General features: G+C 34.3%; 1 pseudogene; it reads right to left on the bottom strand.

The window, feature by feature from the left end:
• Window positions 1-579: 579 nt before the first annotated feature.
• On the bottom strand, window positions 580-1,003 carry LOC143663501 (ADP-ribosylation factor-like protein 5A pseudogene; annotated as a pseudogene).
• Window positions 1,004-17,505: the final 16,502 nt, after the last annotated feature.

The raw sequence follows: 17,505 nt of genomic DNA, 5'->3' as shown, positions 1-17,505 counted from the left end.
ACAATATGCCTCTAAACAACAATGCTAGCAAAATCACATATGGTATAACTACAGATAAATTAATTTTTGTGTTACTCACTTTTCTTTAGAATGTAAATCAAAGTCATTAACTTGAACTTGAGGTATATACACAATATATATATACACAAACTTATGCAAAATACTTTTTATAAGGAGCACTATACATTTAAATATTGGAAACAGAACATCCGTGCTGATTTGTATTTTTGCTTAATAGAAGAAGGAGAGAAAAACATTCAACTAGGAAGGTTTGTACTGATGATAATAAAGCTTTTGAAATTAACAATGCCTTTCTTTCTCATACTTTTCACAGGCTACATAATGTCCTGAGGGAGTACATTGTGAGAATAATGTCAGTCACAGCTCTAGACCTTACTTTGGAGGGAACTAAAGAGAAAGCATATTGGAATGTGAGACTTTATGTCTTAATTTTTCTTCTTATAGGAAAAAGTCTAAATAAGTTTATTATAAATATAGCTAAACCATTAATTTTTGCAGCTTTCTGGAAAATTCCAACACTTCATTTACACAAAGTCTATGAGAAGAGATCAGTAGAGATCATCTAATCTTAAGTCATGATATCATCCATTCAACTTCTTGGCACAATCCCTGACCTATAACAGCACAGCATGCCTGGATATACCACTGGTGATCTTTAACAGAAGTTAGTTTCAAAAACTGGGAGATTTCTGCTACAGTCATGCATTCTTTGACATCTTGTTTATTAGCAAAAATTCAGCAATCCAGCTTTTCTTAGGTATACTGTATAAAATGCACTAACATTTTATACAGTTCTCTAGTTACAGAAATCCTTTCTCTGTCTGTACTAGCTCCAACTATTACTAATTCAGTGTTGGTATAGAAAGAGTTCCTGGAAGAATGAAAAGATTCTTGGCCACCAATATCCCATGTAAGGAAATGTAGTGACTATCTCTACTACATTACTTCCTATTGTAGGGGATGTATGTACAACCTCATTCATAGAAAATTCACTGCATTAGCTAGCCCAACAATGATAACTTTTTGCTCTGGCTTGCCAACATCACTGTCACATTGTGATGAGCCTTGTGGAGCACTGTACTCCCCCAGTTCCTCAAGGGGGGCTTTTGAGTTGGTATTGATAGTTTGTGTCCTTTTGTCATCTAAGTTATCTCATATGTTGACACATCCTTTTACTTATAGCCTATTGCATCTTTATATTTAAGGTGAGCTTCTTAAAGATAATAAATAGCATTTAGTACATTTTGTTTTCCAGTTGAAATGCTCTGCCTTTCAATCGGGTTGTTTGGCCACTTATGTTTAATGTAAAGATTGATATGTTTGGGTAAAAAAATTGTCATCTTTCCATCTGTTTTTCTTCTGTGCTATCAATTCTTCACTAATCTTTCCCTGCTTCTTTAACTTCATCTGCATAAATTGTGCATTTTGTGTGTTTCGATTTTATAAGCTTTGTTTGGTTTATCAGTTATAGTTTTCGCTGCTTTATTTTGCATTTGCTGTAGGGCTTATAGAGTACATACTTAGTTTATTATTATTTGCCTCAAGCACTATTATTCTATTACACATTTAGTACAAGAAACTTCTAACAATCTACTTCCATTTCTCTTCTCCTGGCCTTTGTGCTTTTGTTGTCATGTATTTTACTTTTGCACTGCGGTATAAACCCCACAATGCATTTCTGTTCTTTCTGTTTTAAAGTCAGTTATCTTTTAAATGTCTTTTAATAATAAGAAGAATATCATTTAAATACAGCCACATGGTTAAAATTTCTGGGACTCTATTTCTTTGTGTAGTCCATATTTCCAACTGATATAATTTCCTTTCTTAGTGACATCCTTTCTTTCACATAGTGAAAGTCTCCTCATAGTGGAGGTCTACTGGTGATAAAATCATTTACCTTTTATGTATCTGAGAATTTCTTTACTTTGCCTTGGTTTTTAAATCTATTTTTGCTAGACATCGACTTCTAGGTTAAGAATTATTTCTATTTCAATATTTAAAAAGTTTTTCTCCAGCATCTGGGTTGTTTATTTTCTAGTGTTTTCTTATTTTATCTTCGCTCTTCACTATGTAATGTCTTTTCTTCCTCAGGATGCTTTTAATGTTCTCTCTTTATTGATGCTTTGAACCTACTTGTTTGTGATGCTCCTTGAGGTAGTTTACCTCATGTTTTATATGCTCTGGTTCCACTGAGATGTGTAGATCTGAGGGCTCACGGTTTTCATCAAATTTAGAACATTTAAATTTATTTTCTACCTCTCATCTTTTAATTCTTATTCATGGGTTTTAGTTTATGTAAATTGATCTTTAAGTTGTCTGACAGCCACCTGAACTTCCTTTAATTTGTTTCCTAATAGTTTTCTTCCTGTGTTTTATTTTGGATAGCTTTTGTTACTGTATCTTTAAGTTCACTCATCTTTTCTTCCATCAAGTCTAATATGCTGTTAATCCTAAACACATTTTTTAATTGCAGTTGTTGTAGTTTTCATCTCTAGAACATTCATATGTTCACTTAACATTATCTATTTTATACTTGACTTCTTGAATAGATGGATCACACTGATAATAGCTACTTCAATGTCTCTGCTTCCCAACTTAATCATCTCTGTCATTTTATGGTCAGTTTTGAATGGTTAATTTTTCTCTTCATCATGGGTTGCATTTTCTTGCTTCTTTTAATGCCTATTACATTCTTGTTGATTATATATTTTTAGTGTATAGAATTTATTTTTAGAGAAGTTTTAGGATTGCAGAAAACCTGAACAGAAAGTAGAGAATACCCATGTACTGTTTTCCACACTTCTGCATTAGTTTGTGGTATATTTTTACAGATGATGAACCAGTATTGATATATTTTATTAATTAAAGTCCATATTTTACATCAGGATTCAGGATTTGTGTTGTACAATATGATTTTTTTTCACAAATGTATAATGTCATGTATCCACTATTAAAGTATCACGCAGAATAGTTTCACTACTCTAAAGAACCTTTGTGCGCTCCCTGTTCACCCTTTTCTCTTCCCCTGAACCTGTGACAACCACTGATCTTTATACTGTCTTAATAGTTTGCCTTTTCTAGAATGTTATGCAATTGAATTCTTGCAGTGTATAGCCTTTTCAGTCTAGTTTCTTTCACTTAACAATATGATTTAAGATTCCTCTGTGTCTTTCCGTGGCTTGATAATGCATATCTTTTTATTGTTAAATAATGTTCCATTGTATGATGTATCACTGTTTTATAAATAATCCTTTCACATATTGAAGGACATCTTGGTTGTTTCCATATTTTGGCACTTATTAATAAAGCTGCTATAAACATTCATGAGCAGCTTTAGGCATCAACATACATTCTCAACTCCTTTGGGTAAATGCCAAGGATAACGATTTCTGGATTGTATGGTAAGACTACATTTAATTTTGTAAGAAACTGCCAAACTCTGTCCAGCATGGCTGCATCTTTTTGCATTCCAGGTAACAACAAATGAATGTTCTAGTTGTTCTACATTGTTATCAGCATTTAGTGTTGTCAATGTTTTGGATTTTAACCATTCTAATAGGTGTGTATATGTATGTCATTGATGCTTTAGTTTACAATTCTTTAATGACATATAATGTTGAGTATCTTTTCATATGCTTGTTTACCATCTGTATGTCTTGTTTGGTGAGGTATTTTTTCAGGTATATTTTCCCAATTTTTAAATGGGTTGTTTGGTTTTAATTGTTTAGTTTTAAGAGTTCTTTGCATATTTTAGACACAAGTCGTTTATCAAATGTGGTTTTGCAAAGATTTTCTCCCAGTTTGTCTCTTATATATTTAACCTTTTAATGCAATCATTTCGCAGAACAGAATTTTCTAATTTTAGTCAAGTAGTCAAGTACAATTTATCAATTTCTTTCATGGCGCATTCTTTTGGTGCTATATCTAAAAATTCATCACCAAATTCAGGGTCACCTAACTTTCTCCTGTGTTGTCTTCTAGAAGTTTTATGATTTTGTTTTAAATTTAGGTATGAGATTCATCTGGAATTAATTTTTCTTACAGGTGTAGGATTTATATCTAGATTTATTATGGTGCATGTGATATTCAGTGTTTTCAGCATCATTGTTGAAAAGCCCATCCTTTCTCCATTGAAATGCCTTTGCTCCCTTATGAAAGATCATTTGACTATTTTTGCGTGGGCCAACTTTTTGCTACATCTATGTCCTTTTGGAGCTCTTTTATTTGTCTCCGGTCTTCCTTTTACATATGACACATCATTGTGGGATTAAAAAAAAGATTTTCTTACTTTCTGGTGCTCCATTCTCATCTTATATATTTCCTGACCTAGTCTTAGAGTTAGGCATTTTTGCAAGGAGTCCAGGTTCCTTTTATAGAATGGTATTAGAAACCACGATCTGAACACTAGGTGTGCTCATTGCTTCTGTGTTGTCTTTGATGTTTCTAGGTACTCTAAACTGACAGAGCAAGGAAGTATGTGTGTGTATACACATATCTATAAATATTTTTTGTGTTAATATCTGTGTCAATATTAAGCAAAATAAGAATTTATACTGATGTTTCCTACTCTAATTCATTACCACAGGGATCATCTAGCCTCCTTTTCTTATTTGCAACCTTTCCTTCTAATAACAAGAAACTTCTCTTCTACCATCTGCTGTCCATTTACTTACTTGTTCAGTTCCAGTGTTTACATGTAAGAGTATCAGTATTGTTAATCTGTACCCTCATCAAACAGAGCATAGTGCTTATGTACAATTCCTTTTACCTTTATTCTTACAAATGCCTCTAATTCTCAAAATTAATTACATCAGCACCCTCCCCTCACACACCGCATTCAAAAGATTGTTTCATACATTTTTAACATAGTCATATTTTTGTTATATTCTGCATTCTATCTTGGCTCACCTCTTAAATGATGTTTTTTTTGGAAATTTGCAGACAATTTTTGTGCTGTAAAGTTCTAAAGGTTTTGATGTATTCATAGTGTCATGTATCCATCATTACAGACTTTGGATTTTTAAAAAGTATTATTTCTTTTACTAGCTTTTAAGCTATACCTCTTTAGTTTTAATAATAGGTCTAGAGATTATAACATCATCATTAATTTATCATGGGTAATATCTGAACCTAACGACAGTATAATTCTATTTACCCTCACCACAACCATGGGCTCATACAGTTCATTTCAGTGTGTTTTACACTACAATGCATTATTATTATTATTACTTTAAAATCATTAATCTTTTAAAGGATTTATTGAAAGAAATAATATAATTTATATTTTCCTAAATGTTAACCAGTATTGATTTTTTTATTCCATAATCTAGATATAAGTTTCCATTCTGCTTTAATTCTCCTTCAGCTGAAGTCTTCCTTTAGTATTTATCATAGTATAGATATGTTGGTGACTAATTCTCTCAACTTGCTTTTATCTAAATATTTGTTTATTATGTATTTATTTTTAAATATATTTTCTTTACTTTCTATACTTTAGAAGATGTTCCATTGTCGTTTGTCTCCATCTCACTCTTCCACTCTCTCCCATTGTGGTGTGCCTAATTCACTTGGTGGTTGTATTGGGGATTTTCTTTTTATATTTGTTTAAGCAGTTTCACTATGATGTGCCTGGGTATGATTTTCTTTGTTAATATTTTGCTGGTGTTTCCTGTGTTTTTCCTATTTGAGTTGAAGTTGTTTTTTGTTTTTTTATCAATCTTTGAAATTTTTGAGGCCAAATGTTTTTGTATCATTCTCTATGTCCTCTACTTTTAGGAATTCAACTGCATTTATGTTTTCTAATTTAATATCGTCCCATAGGACTATAATACTTTTCTTTTAGTTTTTGCCAGTCTTGCATTTTTTTTGTTTGGATAATTGCTATCAACCTGTTTTTATGTTTTCCAATTGTTTTTTTTTCTGCTGTATTCAATATGCTGTTAAAATGATCTAACCACTTTATTTTCTATACTTACTTTCCAGTTAGACATTTTCCATTTTACTCTTCATTGTCCATTTGATAACTTAACTCAGTCTTTTTTATCTTCAGCTATTTTGTCTGCTTTATACTGTAAACTCTTTAATGCTTTTATAATAGTTGTTTTAAAATCCTTGATAACTAATTACACAATCTGTACTGTCTTTAGCTTTATTTCTACTGATTATTTGTGCTGTTGACCATGTACCACAATTTTATATTTCTTCATATCTCTTCACATGATGGCATAATATGCAGTATATCTTTAAGAACAGTGAACATTAAATTGTTATCTCTATCTCTATTTATATACCGTTATATCTAAATATTTTCCAGAGTGTTCAAGTCCTTTCTTTCATCAGGCAGTTCAGATGAGAGGCTGCCCAATAAGATTTCATGAAGACTTTCCCTAAATTTGTAACTGGATTGTGTTCACTACTGTTTCCAAATGGAACTTGGAGATTGCACTTCATTCTTTAACCTAACCCAATTTTCAGAACAGCAGCAATAGAGGGGATGATCTTTTCATATTCTCATAATTTGAGCCAGGAGGAGTTTGGGTTCCAGATTTAGTTGGTTTATGATCACCTTTGTATTTTACATCAGCAGGGCCTGGGAATCTGAACACTATGAGGCTGTGCAAACACTACATTTGGCCCCTCATGCATTACAATTTCTGTCACTTCCTTGCCATTCCCTGTTTTTTGGTCTGCTGAAGCTTCTGCAATGCACTATTCCTGAAATGGATTGGCTTTTTTTTGGATTAGCTTTTATAAAGAGGATTTATTAAATTAGAAATTTACAATCCTAAAACCATAAAAATGTCCTAACTAAGGCATCCAGAGAAAGACACTTGACTCTGAAAAGGCCTAATGCATCCAGGGTTTCTCTCTCACATGGGAAGGCATATGGTGATGTCTGCTATCCTTCTCTACTGGCTTCTGGATTCAAATGGATCTCTCAGGTCCTGTGAGTCTTTCTGGCATCCCCTGGGGTATCCTCCTTCTGTATCTTCAAACATCTGTGTCTAGGCATCTGCTCTTTGTATTGGCTCTGAACTCATACTCTGTGATCTCTTTTAAGAACTCCAGTAAGCTATTAAGACCCACCTTGAATGGGTGGGGTCATGTCTCCATGGAAATAATCTGATTAAAAGATCCCACCCACAATAAGTCTGCACCCACAAGACTGAATTAATTTAGCAAGTTTTACTTGACCATCTACCATGAGCCAAGCCTGGAATTAGTCACTGGAGATAAAGAAAAGAGAATAATTTATAATGCTGTCTTTCAAGATTCATATAGCCTAGATGAGGGAGACAAGTAAAAGAGAACAATTTTAAGTGTTGTAAAAGTAATATCATGGGAGCACATATGAAGACCACCTGACCCAATTCAGGATACATCTGTTGTGACTTTTTTGATTGCATCCTGAACTGGCTTTTTGAAAAATCTGAATTTCTTTGATTTAGTGTCTATAAAGTCCAGGGGCATGCTGCCTTTAAACACAACTGAATTTAGAGCTTAAACAGTGACATCAGCCCTCAATTTCTCCCCATATCTTTGCTTTGCTTGGTTCTCATGCAAGGGTGGGTTTCCTTCTTAGAGTTTAGGAGGTATACTATGGCAGAAGCAGATACAGTCTCACATTCTTTTAGACACATGTCCAAAGGAATAAGAGAAGCCAAATTTTATAGTAGCTATCACAAATATCAGATTGTTCTCAGGGAACATTTCTATCTCTAAAGTATCACTATGGCCAAGGTCATTTGATGAGCTGGCAGACACCAGTTCAGTTGTGTCCACTCAAGCCACAAGGACTGAAAATGGGTAGGGATTAATTTCAATTAAAATTTCAAGAACTTTCATATGCCCATTATGCAAGTATTTATTGAGAATCTGTTATGATCAGCCATTTTTGATGCTATAGATACAACAGGGAAAATAACAAAAATCTCTGAGCTATTTAAGCTTATAGTCTAGTTAGGGAAGACAGTAATAAATGAGTTAATACATACATAGGTCATTATGCAGTACACCAGATAAAATTAAATATTTTATAGGAAAATAAAGCTTAACGATATTTATATAGAAAGAAGTAGAGGATTGGTTGTTTAATAGAATGGTCAAAGATGGATGCTTGGGTAAGAAGACCTGAAGTAAGTAAAGGTCCATTTACACAGCTGGGCAAAGAAAACATCCAGACATAAGGAACAGCAAAGTGCTGACATAGAAATGTGTTTGCTGTGTTTGAAAAAAGAGAGGAGGCAGTAGAACTGGAGCTTAGTTAATGATAGAAGGAAAGGTAGGGCATGATATCAGATGTGGGGTGGGAGGGGTGTGGAGAAAAGTAGGATATTGGAGGCTAAAATAATAGGCATTTACTCTGAGTGAGATGGGAGCCACTGGAGGGGTTTGAGAAAAGGAATGGCGTGTTTTGATTTATGTTTTGAAAGAAGAATTTTTGAAATTGTGCAAATGATAGACTGTAGTTGGAAAGGAGTGTTGAAGGATCAATTCAGAGACTTGTAACATAATCCAGGGAAAAGATCTTTTTGACAAATAACACCTCTGCCTAGTGTGTTTTTTGGTAGAGGTGTAGAAAATTGGTCTGATAACGGATGTATTTTGAAAGTATTACTGATAAAGACTTTCTGCCCTATATGAGGTATGTGAGTAAAAAGAGGAATTAAAGAGGATGCCAAAGTTTACCCCCAATCAACTGGAACATTTCCTGGGATGGGCAATGTTTTATGAAAGGCAGGCTTTGGGAAGAGTAATGGGAGCCTCATTTCAGACACGATAATTTTCAAATGATACAAGCAATTCATGTGAGATAGTGAATAAGTTATTGGACATATTAGTCTGTTTTACAAACCCACAACTGGGATTGAGCTAAAAACTGGTGAGCTGTTAGCATGTTAGTTATGTTCATTAATCCTTGAGATTGGATGAGATGCCCTTAGACAAAGAATATAGAAAAACAAGAATTAGGGTGAGAACTCAGACTTGAGAACTCCAAAAGTAAGAAGTCAGGTTGATAAGGAGAAACAGACAAAACAGATTAAGAAGGAGAGGCTAATAGGTAGAAGGAGGAACAAGAGAGCATGCATCAGATTATAAATGACCAAAAGGCATTCAGAGAATTGAAATGATCAGCTGGGCCAAATGTTTCTGACCGATCAGGTAAGACAAAAATTGTTTATTGACCATTCTCTTTAGCAAAGTGCATGTCATTAGTGACATTGAAGAAATTATTTCAGTAGTGCTGTGGGAATAAAAACCCATTGCAGGGATTTAAGGAAGCAATAGAAGAGGGAAACTTAGATAATGAATATAGACAACAAGTTTAAGGATTTTCTGTAAAGAGCAGTAGAGATTGTGGTAATTGAAGAGGAAAGTGGTGTCATAAAGAGTAATTTTTAAGATGGCCAAAATACTAAGATGTTTTATGCTTATGGAAATAATCCAAAGGAGGATACTTTGATGATTACACAAAGAGGTGAATACTTGATGGAGAATTGTCTTTGAAAAGGCAAGAGGCAATGAGATAGATACAAGATTATGCACAGTTCAGCTGTAATATGCAAGAAGGAAATGGCAGACTAAATGGGCACTGACATGGGTGGATGTGTGGGTAGGAGTATGGAAGTTATCTCTGGATTATTTCTGTATTTGTAGTGCTGTGAGAAACAGGGTAATAAAGTGATAGTGAGGTTATGACAATACAGGCTGGAATTTGGAGAAGAGAGAAGGTGTGATATTGTCACCTCCAAGAGTGATAGGATCTCGTCTTAGGAAATATAGCATCTCTTGAAGTCAGTGGTCATAAACATAAGTTAAACAACAAGATTTTGTGTTTTCCTGAAGGTACGTTCAACTCTAAGCATGCAGGTACAGAGTAGCTAGAAAGTTGGATTTATTCAGTTGGGTTTTGGTAGGTATTGAGAATGTAGAGATTGGCAGGGAATTGGGAGACATACAAAAAAATAGTTATAGTGTTGTATTAGTAGGATGAGGAGGAAAATGAGGACCTGCTGCTGTTGGAAGAAAAAGATGCATTCTGGGAAGAGCAGCAACAAATTTCTATTGCAAAATTTATCTTTATTGGGCTTTGCATCTTAAGTTCTGATATGATAGGAGGTTTGGTAGTGAACTTTTGCACACACACATGCACATCATATCTCATCTGCATATCTCCAAACTATTTAAGGTAATCTAATTCTATAATGCCTTAAAACAGTTAACAGAATTCAAACATCCATTTTTCATTCATTTATTTGTTCAACATCTTAGCAGCATTAAAATTGTCCGTGTGTGTGTGTGTGTGTGTGTGTGTATGTAGTGTGTTTTGAGGAAACTGATTATTAAGAATAAGCACTACACAAAAATTTGGGAAGTCATAATACATCAGGGTTGAAAGATTTTTACCATTTTTTTTTTGAGGGGTGTAGGGAAGATATCTTTGTAGGGAAGATAATTGATATCTAGATCATAGTAGGGAGTGACACATGTTGATATGAAGGTCCAAATTAAATGATATGATAATTCTGAAGAATGAGAAATTATTTTAATGAGAAAGGTGCTATCAATCAGAGAAAAGAGAAAATGTTGTGTTATAAAATGTCATCATTTTCTGAATAATTTTGTTTCTAAGCCAATTAAATGTGGATTTGACTATTGTTTCAACCCAGCTCTTGAAAGGCTTGGGTTGGCCCAGCCCCAAACCAAAGAGCATGCTAGGCACACAGTCAGACATGAGTTTTATTAGGACTTACGAACAGGAGAGATTCTCCAGTGGCAGCTGTCCAGAAATTGGAAAATAGTACACTGCAAAGGCAGGAGTGCAAGGGGCGACTCATAAGGGAACAAAGACATTCCATAGAGTATGAGAACAGAGTTTCAGCAGGGTCTCATGTTATCAAAAGTGATCAGGAGAGAGGAGTTTTTCTCCTGTACAAGATAAGTGGTTTATGATGCCGTCTGCATATTCTGTCCTCGCTGAGAAGGTCAGTTGACCTTTATCTTCTGCCCCTGCCACATTGGCAGCTACAGGCAGCGTCTCACTCTCAACATGGAGGAGGCACCTAGGCCCTGGGTTTCCACAACTAAAAACCTGGAAATTGTAGGAGTTATAATAAATTAGCCTATTTGTTATTTTTTCCAGTAACGCTTCCAATGGTTCTTTCTTCAATCGAAAGAGGTTAGAAAATGAAACCATCCACAGACTCATTTTCACTAATTTTGTGGATATGATTAACTTTCCACTAAACAAAAACAATTGCACAAGGTTTGACTATAGAACTGAGATAAGTGGCAGAAGAAGTGTGTCATGAGGCATCTATACTGAGCCTGTGGATTGCAGCAGAGGGAGCAGGGGAAGGAGATGGGTTCTCATGTCAGTGTTCACATTTAGCACCTTCCCCCTCCCCTACCTCCTTGATGTTGACAGGGGCAGTAGCTCCCGTTAGATGAGGTTTTTAGATGTTCAACCTCTTATCTATTTCTTTGTGCTTCCCAACAATTCTGAAAGCCATTCAATACCCAATAGTAAATCTTTTTAAGTTAAAACTAGCCAGAATGGATTTTGTTTTTGTTCTAGTTTGCTAGCTGCCAGAATGCAATATACCAGAAATGGAATGGCTTTTAAAAAGGGGAATTAAATAAGTTGCTAGTTTATAGTTCTAAGGCTGAGAAAATGTCCCAATTAAAACAAGTCTATGGAAATGTCCAATTAGAGGCATTCAGGGAAGATACTGTATTAGTTAGGGTCTCTAGAGAAACAGAATCAACAGGGAACACTCGCAAATATAAAATTTATAAAAGTGTCTCATGTGACCGTGGGAACGCAGAGTCCAAAATTCCCAGGGCAGGCTGTGAAGCTGATGATTCCAATGGAGGGTCTGGATGAACTCCACAGGAGAGTCTCACCAGCCGAAACAGGAAGGGCCTATCTCTTCTCGATCTTGCTTAAAAGGCTTCCAGTGATCAGATTAAGCATTACTCATTGCAGAAGACACTCCCCTTTGGCTGATTACGAATAGAATCAGCTGTGGATACAGCTGAAATGATCATGATTTAATTCTGTGAAATGTCCTCATCGCAACAGACAGGCCAGCACTTGCCCAATCAGACAACAGGTACCACCACTTGGCCAAGTTGACACATGAACCTGACTATAACAGATACCTTGGTTCAAGTAGGCCGATGAAGTTCAGGGTTTCTCTCTCAAGTGGAACAGCATATGGCAAGCACAGTCAGAGTTTCTCTCTCAGCTGGAAGGGCACATGGCAAACACGGCATCATCTGCTAGCTTCTTCTTTCCTGCCTTCCGGTTTCATGAAGCTCCCCAGAAGGCGTTTTCCTTCTTCATTTCCAAAGATCATTTGCTTGTGGACTCTCTGCTTCATGGTGCTGCAGCATTCTCTGCTCTCTCTGAATCTCCTTCTTTCTCCAAAATGTTTCCTCTTTTATAGGACTCCAAAAATTTATCAAGACCCAAATGGGTGGAGACATGACATCATCTAATCCAGTTTAACAACCACTCTTGACTAAATCAATCTTGACTAAACCACTCTTGACTAATCCAGGGAGATGATCTGATTACAGTTTCAAACATACAGTATTAAATAGGGATTATTCTACCTTTATGAAATGGGATTTTGATTAAAACATGGCTTTTCTTGGGGACATACCTCCTTTCAAGCCAGCACAGTTCTCTGCAACAGATTCCTGAGGGAAACAGGGACAAAGCCTTATAAAGTAAAAGATTTAATCTGATCAATGAATGTCCTACACATCATAATCACCTGGAGTCTATACCAGAAATACACATTTCAGGGATCTATTCTCTAACTGATTCAGTTGCCCATGGACAAACCAGAGAATCTGTAACTTCAGTCTTACGTTATACCGATGGAGCAATTTCCTCTAGCAATGTAATTTGGTATTCCTTCATCTAGAGAAATAATTCAGAGGTCTTAATGAATTTTGAGAATATAAAAGTGCCTGCCATTATTTTGAGGTATGGGTTAAGTGGATTTGTGGTAAAGAGATGACATATATTGCCAATTCCCAATTCTCTGACAATACAAGTGTTGTCATTTCCTAACTCATTGACAACATAAATATCCATGATATACATACACACATACATACCCTAGATATTTTTATTTATTTTTTATTAGAGCAGTTGCAGGCTTACAGATTAGCATGCAGGAAGTATAAAGTTCCCACATACCACCCTCTCACTCACACAGAGTTCCCTATTATTAATGTTTGGCATTAGAATGGTAACTTTGCTTCAATTAATTAAATGTTATTATAGTTCTTCTATTTTTAGCACATTACACTGTAAAGGTCTATGAGTTCGTGTACGTGATAACTTATATATAAACTTAAATTTCCTTTTTTCCTCTTTTCTGATATACAGTTCTGTGAAATTAATTACATTCACAAAGTTGCACTTCCATTGCCATCATCAATTGCCAAAACTTTTCCATCACCTCAAACAGAAATTCCATACCAATTAAACTTTTTTCTTTAGATATTAAAAAAGAATTTGATTTATTGAGGGCAAGAGGATGCAAACAATATAAAAATTAAAATCTTAACTGGCATTTAATTGACTTTTCTTCCACTGCTTGTCAAATGTAAGCTGGATTTTATTTGTATATTTTCTAAGGAACTCATCTGTTTTGAAATCCTTATGCAGAGGGAAGCTGTGGGGCAGATTTCTTACACAACTCTTGGGATAAATTTTGTGAAGGTGGGGGGAATTAATTCATCAGTTCTGCCTACTTCTTACCTTCTGCCTCATGTGTAAAACAAAATAGTCATTGAATGCGATGGTGAGACTAGCAATTAGTGAAAAGAAGCTCTGGAAGCCCACTTTGCCATCTCAACACTAGTCCAGATCCTCCATTATTTTATCCACAGTCAGTGGGTCTTTTTGATTTTCCAAAAATCCAGGGAATACTTTTTCCTTGAGTACTCTCAGGTCCTCCTTTGTAAAGTAGCCTTTATCCCCAGCAAATTTGTGAAACATACACATCATAGTTTCCATGATTTTGGTGAGGTCTGTTGAAACCTATTTTTTTTCGCATGGGCAGGCACTGGGAATCGAATCCAGGTCTCTGTCATGGCAGGTGAGAACTCTGCCTGCTGAGCCACCATGGCCCGCCCCCAATTAAACTTTAATTCCCCATTTCCCTCCTCCTCTGGATCCCTGGTAACCTGTATTCTTTTTTTTTTTTATAATTTCATGAAGACATTCATTCACTTATTTCATATAAGTGAGATAGTATGCTATTTTTTGTCTTTTTTCTGGCTTATTTCACTCAACGTAATGTCTTCTAGGCTCTTTCAGGTTGTAACATGCATCAGAACTTCATTCCTTGTTACAGCTGAATAATATTACATTGTATGTATACACAGATTTTGTTTATCCATTCCTCAGTTGATGAACAGATAGGTAGCTTCCACCTTTTGGGAACTGTGAATAATGCTGCTATGAACATCGAGTCCCTGCTTTCAATTTTTTTTGGCATATATATATATATAGATAGATAGATAGATGTGGGATTGCTGGATCATATGGTGTATCCCTTTGAAATAAAGTTAATTTTCTGGCCTCAAACAACCGTGATATACAATAATTGCTGTCTGTAATTTTGCTTTCATTGTGAAGATCAAACCGAATGAATGGTGCCCAGTACTCCATGGTGAGCATATAGTTGATGGAAAAGAAGTTTGTTTTATTTTACTGAGGAAGAATCATCCTCTTGCCAAAAACAATATGTTCTTTTGCTTTTCAATTCTTCTCTTTTGGACAGTAATAATCTTTTTCCCTAAATATTTTCTAAAGTCTTTCAAGGGTGCCTTTTAGAAGTAAAAAAAAAAAAATTACGGCGGGCCGCGGTGGCTCAGCGGGCAAAGTGCTTGCCTGCTATGCCGGAGGACCTCGGTTCGATTCCCGGCCCCAGCCCATGTAACAAAAACGGAGAAACAGAATACAATAAAACAAGAAAATGTTTAAAAATGTTTCCCTTCCTTCCTTCCTTCCTTCCTTCTATCCTTCCTTCCTTCTCTCTGTCTTTAAAAAAAAAAAAAAAAAAAAAAAAAAAAATTAAATTTGAAATTTAAATTATGTGTAAAAACATATGTCCCTGAAAATCTAAGGAAAAGAACATAAGCATTCAAAATAAAAGTCCCAACAAATCAATTTTTAGTTCTTCCTACTTCTTTAAATACTTTACTTTTATAACTTTGATCAAAGCAATAATCATATTTTCTATTCCTTCCTTAACTCTATATAATGAACATTCCCCACAATACTTAACACTTACTGAGAATTTATTATGTTCCACAGAATGCTCTAAGTGTTTTAAAAATATTAAATATTTTTATTCATACCAGTCTTAAAGAGATATTTTCTATTATAAGTTTCATCTTACAAATGGGGAAACTGAGGTACAGAAGTTAAATAAGAAAATTTTCTAAGAAAGAGCACAGCAGTATTCAGGAACCTGTGATATCATATCTTATCCTTGTTGCTATGTTGCTATATTTTTACAATAAGTTTTTAAGTATATGGTTTTTCTTAAGAAAATTATTCAATATGTATTTATATAATAAGATTTAGCTATCTTTCTCTTGACAATGATTTCTATGGTAACTTCTCTCTTCCTAGTATGCATTCTGCTATAAAGTCTTCATTAATCTAATTTCCTTAATATTTTACATTTTTTATTAAATGAAAAGCCACAAGAGAGCAATGGATCAAAACCTATGAACATTTTAGGGATCCTAAAGTTATTTCCAAACTGCATTATATGGCACAACCAGAATTGCAGTATGTGATTGCAGCCGTTTCTCTATATTTTTTTCTCTATATTGTGGGATTGCTGGATCATTTAAATATATTTAAATATATAAATATATATAACAATAACTATTATAAGTAATAGTTAAACTTAAAATGATTCATCTTGATTAGTATAAATTTATACTTCATTGTGACTTCAATTCACATTATATGTATTAGTGCAGTTGATTTCTTCTTTTTTTTTAACGTGGGCAGTCACCGGGAATTGAACCCAGGTCTCTGGCATGGCAGGCGAGAATTCTGCCGCTGAGCCATCATTGCCCGCCCTTCTTCCCCTTTTTACAATCAAATATTTTATGTTTGATTACCAATAGCATTTTCTCATAAAGGGAGGCAATATCATATGGTACAAAGAAGATGGATCTTTAAGCAGATACTGCTGTTTATAGGTTCAGTGACCTTAGACCTATTCATATCATTAAAGCCATTTCCTCCATTGTAATTAGGGATTCATTATAATTTAGAAGAGTTATTTTCAAGGGTCTAGAGAATGCTCATAAATCACCTAACAGTATTCTGCTACATATAGTGTACTGTAAAATGGTAGTTGTTGTTTTTATTAGTATCAATAAATCCTTGCTCATAATCTCTATCTACTGGGGTGTTGTGATTTGTATGATTTTATATATATATAAAAAATATATATATGGTATATATCAACTCTCTTAAGTGAAGAAAAGAGAAAATCTGATTTGAATTCACTTTGAACTATTAATGGAAAAAAATTAGTATTTGTTTGAATTTGTTCAAATTGTTTCTGATCAGAGAGTTACATATGAATAAGCTCCTTACAAGTGTATGTTAGTTGAAATATCAGTTTAGTGCTTTTATAATTAATAAATACTTATTTTTAATTACATGTTTCAAAATGCAAAAGTGATTATAAATAAGAATTTATACATAGCAAGACAGGTTAAAAATCTATGCTATATAAAGCTTTCGGAAGTTATTGAAACTCATGGAACAAAATTATATATCCTTGGTACATATATTTTTCAATAAAATAAAGCTCATAGTTGGAATTTCAATAAATTAAAATAATGTAATTGTAACTTTATAGAGAAAGATAAACTGAATTTATAAAAACATGCCAGTTTGGTGATTTGATAATTTCATACCAATAGCTATGCCTCTCATGAAGCATAAAAAAACAACAATTTCAAAATCACAATTACTTTTTATTATCATAACAAGATTTCAATAGACAGATTTTTTTCTCTTTTATCCACCTAAACGTATGGGAACTGTATGTATATAAACATACTGCTTCTAACCTTCACAAATATTCATGAATCTAACATCACTCCTCTTCACGTTTAATCCAGTAATACCTCTTGTACCCTCAAAGAAAACGTCATATCCCCCCGATGTAAACATTGCTTTAAGAGCCAATGCCATATGCTGACAGATGGCATCCCATCTGTAGTTTAGTTCTTAAAAATAAACTTCTTGGCTACGTTCAATAAATGTAAGAAGTTCTTATCCATATTTTTTTTCAGAAATGTTTCGTTTTCAATCATAGGTTTATCAAACCAAACCATGGAGTTCAATTCTATATAATGCTTGAGTAGCAAAATAAACTATATGTTAGGCTAAAGCTATATATTTAGGCTAAGATGTTC

Source organism: Tamandua tetradactyla, chromosome 19 (assembly GCF_023851605.1).
Source record: "Tamandua tetradactyla isolate mTamTet1 chromosome 19, mTamTet1.pri, whole genome shotgun sequence".
NCBI classification, from domain to species: Eukaryota; Metazoa; Chordata; class Mammalia; order Pilosa; family Myrmecophagidae; genus Tamandua; species Tamandua tetradactyla.
This window is presented reverse-complemented; position numbering and strand designations above follow the sequence as displayed.